This window comes from Spermophilus citellus (genome assembly GCF_964194105.1).
Source record: "Spermophilus citellus genome assembly, chromosome: 2".
NCBI lineage: Eukaryota > Metazoa > Chordata > Mammalia > Rodentia > Sciuridae > Spermophilus > Spermophilus citellus.
In genome coordinates, this window is record NC_138183.1 from 51,272,035 (window position 1) to 51,280,791 (window position 8,757).

Genomic DNA, 8,757 nt, shown 5'->3' on the forward strand with positions numbered 1-8,757 from the left:
GAGAGAGAGAATTTTTAATATTTATTTTTTAGTTCTCGGCGGACACAACATCTTTGTTGGTATGTGGTGCTGAGGATCGAACCCGGGCCGCATGCATGCCAGGCGAGCGCGCTACCGCTTGAGCCACATCCCCAGCCCAAGTACTCATTATTATTAAACTATGTTACCATTTTATACATCAGGTCTTCACTTGGTCAAAAAGTATAAACCTTCAATTGTAAGATAAATAAGTGCTTCAGATACATTTTCTGGCTAGGGATATTGCTCAGTTAGTAGTGCTTGCTGCCCACACACAAGGCCCTGGGTTCAAAGGATGGTTCCAAGGTTTTGGGGTCAGATAACTAGAAAAAGCAATCATTTACTGAGATGCAGAAGACTAAAGAAGTCATTTGTCTTTAAAATAAGTCAGCAATTAGGCTGGGGTTGTGGCTCAGTGGCAGAGCTCTTGCCTTGCACATGTGTGGCACTGGGTTTGCTCATCAACACAACACTAAATAAACAAAGTAAAGATATTGTGTCCATATATAACTAAAAAAATAAAATAAAATAAAAATAAGTCAGCAATGTATGAGTATCCTAAATCCTTGGAGTACAATGATTTTTACCCATGTCATCCAAGAAAGGACACATGTCAACAGGATGCAAAGTACAGAGTGTTCAAGCTTCATCTACTTCTCTGTTTTATTTGGGGTCCATCTTGACTCACACAACAAATGTTAAAATTTGTACACTTAGCTACAGGCTGGATTTTCTCTGAATTCAAACCCAATTCCAAGGCTGCCATCAATATCTGCCCTGCTCCCAGCTACCTTCCAATCCCTCTAAGGCCTCACTGACCCTCTAAGGCCCAGCTGTCCCATACAGCTTAAAAATCCTATAAACTATAAACAAAGAGAGACAGGGAAGGAGAGAGAGGTGACAGGCAAATTCAGATAGTCCTCACTTCCCCACCTTAATTCACTGTCCATTCCATATCTCCTTCAAATTTGATGTCAAATGTTCACATGAAGTATAAGATAGGGAGAGAGGAAAATTGGTGAAGAAAGTAAAGAGTTTTAAAATGCATTTATTTCTTTAAAAATCTTTAAGGATATGAAGTCACCTTGTTAAAACATAATGAATCATCAATTGATGCTTAAACTATAAGCTTAAAGGATGATGGAAAACTTCGTACTAGAAGCAACAGAATGATACCATCTGACCCCACTGATTCATCTTAGCATCCCCAAAAGAAACCCAGACATTGTGTCTTCATTAGTTAACAGGATATACGTGGAACCCCTTAAGAATATTCTTGCCTATGGGGCTGGGGATGTGGCTCAAGCGGTAGCACGCTCACCTGGCATGCGTGCGGCCCGGGTTCAATTCTCAGCACCACATACAAACAAAGATGTTGTGTCCGCCAATAACTAAAAAATAAATATTAAAATTCTCTCTCTCTCTTTCTCTCCCTCTCTCACTCTCTCTTTAAAAAAAAAAAAAGAATATTCTTGCCTAAAAAAATTCAACATGGATCTACATAGCTCTCTATATTTACTACCAATTTACAGTAAATACATGAAATTAAAAAAAAAAGATAAAGAACACCATTTGCCTTTTACATTTTACAGGACAAATGACTGTTTCTCCAACAAATCAATGACATAGGGAAAAGAAGGAGTAAAGGGTTGTGGCACAGTGATATAACTCTTGCCTTGCATGTGTGAGGTGTTGGGTTCGATCCTCAGCACCATATAAAAATAAATGAAAAAATAAAGGCATTGCATTCATCTATGACTAAAAAAAAAAAAAAAAATATATATATATATATATATATATTTAAAGAAAAGAAGGGGTAAAGGGATTGACACAGAGTAAGTTACTTGAAAGACATATAGCCAAATATATAATTTGGAAAATTTATTTGAATTCCGATTCCAAATTATCAACTATAATATGATACCACTGGCACAACTGACAATTCTGAAATATGGACTACTAGAGAATATTAAGGAATTGGTGTAAATTTTCTTACATGATAATAATGTAATAATTATATTTAAGAGGAAAAGTCCTTATTATTTAAAAATAATTACTTTTTTAAACAGTAACTACAGTAGAAAAAAAATTGTATAGAATGAGACTGACAAAATGATTTTATTGTACTCTCTATTTATGTGTATGTCTAAAATTTTCCACAGTGAGATATTTTTAAGAATAAATAAAAATGGGGGAGGGGGCTGGGGTATAGCTCAGTCAGTAGAATGCTTGCTTCACATGCACAAGGCCCTGGGTTCAATCCCCAGCACCACCAAAAATAAAAAATAAAAAATAAATGGGGGAAAAAACTAGACATTGTAAGATTGTAATATGAACTATTAAAAAATTATTTTCATGCAGAACTCCTAATGTGTGTGAATGAAGATTTCCTTAATGGTATGCAACAAAACCAAAATGAGGCACTTAAGAGATTATTAGTTTTATTCATAATCATTAATTTCAAATGTCATGCTCATTATAAGAACCTTGCATTTCAGACTGATTTTATAATAATATTATTCTATAAATTTAAAATAGCTTGTATTTTTGAATAATATAAAACATCTCTTCTGAAGTTCTCATAAGACATTTATAGAGAAGGGAAGGCTGGGGATATAGCTCAGTTGGTAGAGAACTTGCTTTTCATGTACAAAGCTCTAGTTTCAATCCCCAGTACCCCCCCCACACACACACACACACAAAAGATTGAAAATCTTCTGCTTTAGATTATCCCATCCCTTTCACATATTAATTGTTTCAACATTGCTAGGGATTTCTGTTTGTTTTGGGAGTTTTTTGTTTGTTCTCTTTTGTTTTACAGTGCTGGGGATAAAACCAGGTTCTTGCATATCCTAGGCAAATGCTCTCCACTGAGCCATTCCCCCAGACTTCAGCTTCTCTTTGAACAAAAATGTTATGATTTGCAACTTAAAGTGAAGATGTTGCTATGAAGTACCATGAGCAGGTAGTCTATGCAGTTGAGCAGAGACCAAGAACCTGGGTACAGAACACTAACTAGCAACCCTTTAAAAAAAAAAGAATGTCACAAAAGTACTAGCAAGGGGAGTCCAGAAATGCACTCCAATAATAACCCAGAATCTATTCAAGAGCTTTTCCACAAAATATGGAAGAGATACATAGGTCTGAAAAAGCCTACGCTATCAACAGCCTAGCTTTCATTGACTCAATCAACAGTGATTAGATGCCTGCCTGACTTGTGCCAGACTCTAAAAATTGTTCTTGTTAGGTATTTTGGTCAAGGCCAATAAAAGACAACGATCACAGCAGGTATTGGCAGAAAATCAGGAATCGAATTCCATACATCTACTAGTTATCCAAATAGAAAATTCTGAGAAAACAGTGGAAATATGGAATCTGGATTTCAAGAGAAGAGGTTCAGACTGAAAACAGAAATTTGGAACTAACAAGAAATGACTAGTATTTAAAGCTAATATTTCAAGACTGAATGAGTATTTGGTCTTTGAGTGATCCCTGAAATCCAGGGGTAAGAGGTCAGGGAAATAAGAAAGAACCAGAGAAAGAGTCTAACTTACAATTCCAGCAACTCAGGAGGCTGAGGCAGGAGGATCACAAGTTCAAGTACCAAAAAAGAAAAGAAAAGAAAGAAAAAAGTCTAAAAAGGAGCAGTGGGAATTTTACATAAAGAAAGGATGTTAGGCAGAGAATAATTTACTATCTCAAAAAATGCTGCTAAATCAAATAAGGGATGAGGTTTAAGATCTTCAGACCTTAAGGATCCACAGAAAGAACAAGGGAGTACACGTGCTGACCCTTTTCTTGAGGAGAAGCCATTCAAATGAGGCAAGAGGTCAAGTTTTGAGGGGCTGAGTCTAGCTTCATGATGTCTGCTGTCAGCAGGTTGATTGACATCTAGGAAGGCCACACCCTGGGGCACAGTAAGAGAAGGGGACAGACAATGGGCGTTTCCATGGAACGTTCTATCCTAAACAGGGCAAGGAGTAATATTACAAAGGAACAGGTAAGCATAGCTCCACCCATGGGGTTGTAGGAAGGCACACCCATGCATGCTCAAGCATGAGGACACAATTGCTGGACCTAAAAATCGGGGCTACCATCTATGGTTCCCTAGGAAACCAGATCACAATGCCACACCAATCAGAAGGGAAGACAAACTGGTCATGTATTTGTCGGCCTCCCACATACATGTATGAAGACTCGAATTGGGCATCAGCCTACTTTATATACAAACAGAGATATGAAAAATTGTGGTATATATGTGTAATAAGAATTGTAATGCAAAAAAAGTACATGTATAAAGACATGAATTGGCATGAACATACTTTATACAAAGACATGAAAAATTGTGCTCTATATGTGTAATAAGAATTGTAATACATTCTGCTGTCATGCATTTAAAAAATAAAATCAATTTAAAAAAAAAGAACAGATCCTCGGGTTTAGCAAAATTAAAAAGCCATTAGTGGGGCTGGGGTTGTGGCTCAGTAGTTGAGCATTCGCCTAGCACCTGCAAGACACTGGGTTCAATCCTCAGCACCACATTAAAAAAAAAATTAAAATTAAAACAAATAAACATAAAGGTTAAAAAAAAGCCATTAGTAACTCCAAGAAAAGAAACTTCATTAGAGTGGTGAGAAAAGTCTAACATGTGATACAGAAAGAATGGGAGATAAGTAGGTGAACACATGAGTACAGTTTTGCCTTAAATAGAGGCAAAGAAGTTGTACAGTGGCTTGAAGGGAAAATGGAGTCCAGAAGGAATTATTATTTTAAGATAGAAAAAAGAACAGCATATTTGTATACTTATGGATACTATTCAGCAATGAGGGAAGAATGTGATATTGCAGGAGAGACAAAGAGACACACTGGAGCCAAATCTTTAGTAGATGAAAGGAATGAGACCTAGTACACTCTTGAGGAGCTGTATTAAGAAACACAAGCTGGGTGTAGTGGTACACACCTGTAGTTCCAATGCTCAGGGGCTGAAGCAGGAGGATCACTTGATCCCAGGAGTTTAAGTCCAGACTACAAAATATTGAGACTACATGAAGTAGGAAGAGAAGGGGGAGGAGGAAGAAAGGAAGGCAGGCAGACAGACTGTTCACTGAGACTAAAAGTCACAAAATCACATAAGGGAAATCAGAGGTAAATGCACGCATGCCTACCTCCCACCCAGAGCAATTATCAATTATATCAAGAAATTTTTCACACCTTTGAACCCTATCACTGAACTAAAATACTCAACCTAACCTTCTGAGCATTCTAACAGTAGATGAAAAGTATCTGCCAAAGTATTATGGAAGTTCAAAGGTCAACAAGAGGTATATAAAAGCAAAAAAGTCACTGCCTCTTTCTTTTACAAACACAAATATTCACTGGAGACTTAAATGTTCTTTTTTAATTTAAAAACTACTATGCTAGTTCTCCTATACAACAGAAATTATACACTGACTTGATGGGTAAAAGTTGACTACAGGAAGTTTCATCAAAACTTGAAATTTTGTGAACTATTATTTGGCACTTCAAAGCTATTCATATACTAAGCCCTGTCATCCTTAAACCCAAATCTTTCCTCTTTTCAACCTGTCTTCCTCTCTAATAACCAGTCTTCCTTCCGTTCCAACATTTTGAATTCTGCTGCCATTCTATAAACTTTCTTTTTTTTTTTAAGAGAGAGAGAGAGAGAGAGAGAGAGAGAGAATTTCATTTATTTTAGTTTTTTTTTCCAGTGGACACAACATCTTTGTTTGTATGTGGTGCTGAGGATCGAACCCGGGCCGCACGCATGCCAGGCGAGCGCGCTACCGCTTGAGCCACATCTCCAGCCCCTATAAACTTTCTTATGTACTCAATCTATTCATTAGATGTTCCCCCTACTTTATAGGCCTAATGAAACTAAACTCTCCTTTGGTGTCCCATATCATCAAAGACTTATCATCCTTCCAAGTCCTAAGATCCAGAAGAATGTTTTCATCCTATTGGCTCTCCTACACTGTACCTTTGTGGGCATAATATCCAAGTGCCTTCATCTCTCATTTCTTTGGATCACCGCCACAGGCAGTCTAAAACCTTAGAAACCTATTGTGGAAATAGTATATACAACTTCTAGCCAACTTACTAGTAATCATGAGTCATACATAGATACTTATGTAACTATACTATGTTTTGTTATACTAAACATCTATAGAGCTTAGTAATTTTTTAGAAATATACTATAATTATTGATAGCACATTTTCCAAACCCCTAATTTTTGTATAAACAATTTAATTTAACTTATGGCTTGTGAACAATATCCAAAAAGCACCATGAGGCTGTGAATAAAATCTCAGAACTACTTTAGAAATCATTTTACCCCTAAAGCCAACTGATCTACTTGTAAGTACCATCAATCAATCAACAGATGAAAATCTACAACATCTCTATAAGCATTTTTATCTCAAAGTAACAGTTTATTCACTTTTCGTTATCAGGTTTCAATTAGAAGCATTGGTCAAAATCTAGTATATGTTATACTGATACAACAAATGTTTAAAAAGACATTACATTGATAGACATTAGCCAGTTAATTAATTAACTAACATTAACCAAGTAAGCTAATAATCAAGGCAGAGGCTTTAGCTATCACTAATCTACCAAAGCAAATCTAAATGCTTTTAAAATTGCATTTTTATCAAATTGTTTCTGCACAATATCTTCATATATATTTAAAAGCCCATGATTATGACATTTCAAAATTTAGATGAGTCATAGTGCTTTCTTTGCAGGAACTGAATGTCAATCAAAATTGTAAACATGCACTTGCTTGTCAAAAAGTGAATGAAAACAGTGTTCATTGAAACAGTAAAATATATAATCACAAAATACATCCTGTGTTTTTAAAATGGTCTGTTCCCAACTGTTCACACAGTTCAGTAAATAAGCTGTATGCCCCTCCTCTCCTTGAGCATCCCAAAATTACAAAATACTTCTAATTGCATCCCCACATCTTACATTAGGTGACTGAGACCATTAGATTTTTAGTGGCACAGTAGCAGGATTAAAACTCAGAGGCACTTGGTTTAAGACTTACTAAAGGTAAAAGAAAGGAAAACTGAATTCAAGGTACCAGAAGAGCTCTATGTTTTGTACCTAAATGTAGAGCCTAAAATTGAACTATAAAAAAGAAAGAAAAGCCCATCTCAAATCTTGCCAACTCAGACAATGAAACTGGCAAATAAACTGCAAGAAAAAGCAAGGAATGTGGATTTTAGTATTCAGTATAAAACTCTGACCATCAAGGCCAGACCATCAAAGAATCCATTTTAAAAAGGGGGGGGGGGGAGTTGCAATGAATGAGTGAATGACTGCATGATAACTGGCAGGATAACTTCACCGACTTCAAAATCTCTCAATTCAGAAACCAATCTGAGGCATCAGGAAGCCAGAGTTGAAATTAACTCGCGGAGGATAGTTGCAACTGCAGATGTCTGCAAATCTCTGCATACTTGTTGCGGACATTTCAAAACATGTATAAATGAAATACACACACACACACACACACACACACACACACAAACATTCATATTCATATTTTCTCTCTCCCCCCTAACCCCTTTTCTTCAGGAAATTCCTGCAAGCGCAGACGAAGCCTGAGAACTAGTTCTGAAAGCAGTCTCTGCTCACCCATAAGCCTTTGCATTAAAGTGGACCTGATAAGCGTAAGAGTCTCCGGGAATGATGAGACAGTGACCCCAGGCCAGGCAGAAGGCAAGCGGAATCACTTGCGCCGCCCCTGATTAGTAAACCTAACAAGTGTGGGGACCATTGCAACCTGCTACAGGTAGTTAAGCAAGGGTCACGCCAACCGGTTTTGGAGTCTGGATGCCGCTGAGTCCCACCGCAGGCATCAGAGCCAGCACTGCCAGAGTACAGTAACAGCAGAAGGCCTGGTCCTCCGGGAGTTCAGAGCCCAGACAGGTCTGGACGAGGGCAATCAGCAGGTCCTGTCCGCTTCCCTGCCGCCCCACATTGCGACGCGGCCCTGCCACATGCTCCACTGCCCGATCTCGCAGCAAAGCCCCAGGTCGCTGGGCCGCTGCCGCCCTCCACTCAAGCAAACCCAGGCCGCAGGTCGGAGCGATCCAGCGGCTGCTGATCATAGGGAAACAGCACGCGGAGAGCAGCCTATCAACCCGCAAGGCTTACCTCTCTTCTGCCACAAGCTCAGCCGCGCACCGGCTTCCTGACGTGGCCCACCCCGCCGCCCCGAAAACCTGGGGGCGGTGCTACAGAAGACAGCCAATAGACTGCAGACGTCGAGGGTATGCCCCGCCTTCTCCGACTTTGGTCCGCCCACCCCTCTGCTCGCGCGCACGCGCCTTCAAGACCAAGGCCGGGCACTGCGGCTAGAAGGCTGCATAGTGGTGAGCGCGGCCCTGCAGCTAGTGTGATGTAGGCAAAGCTGTCGCTAGTGTGCACGGCAGTGAGGGGGTATCCTAGCAGATAGGAACCTGGCTGGAGATACCACTGCAACGTGCCGGATTAGTCTGTTGGCAACCTGACCCTGTACAGCTTTGGGTGATTTCTGCAGCTATAGTGGTATTTGGATATTTTGTTAACCAGAAAGAGATCAAATCCAGGGACTTGCAAGTGCTAAGCCAGTCCTTTACCACTGAGCTACATCCTCAGCCCCCTCAAACCATTCTTATAAGGGCGCTAATCCCATTCATAAGAGCAGAGTCCCAAAGGCCTACCTTGCA

The 8,757-nt window shown here is 39.1% G+C and overlaps 1 protein-coding gene across 3 annotated transcripts in view; it reads right to left on the bottom strand.

The window, feature by feature from the left end:
* The window catches only part of FOCAD (focadhesin), a 283,295-nt gene extending 275,025 nt beyond the window's left edge, over positions 1–8,270 (bottom strand). For 2 of the 3 annotated variants that reach the window (XM_081282574.1, XM_081282573.1), the window contains exon 1: positions 8,204–8,270. The gene's annotated coding sequence lies outside the window, so the exon portion shown is untranslated. The remainder of the gene's footprint in view (positions 1–8,203) is intronic. The other variant, XM_081282575.1, reaches the window with a different exon arrangement.
* Between the last annotated feature and the right edge of the window lie 487 nt (positions 8,271–8,757).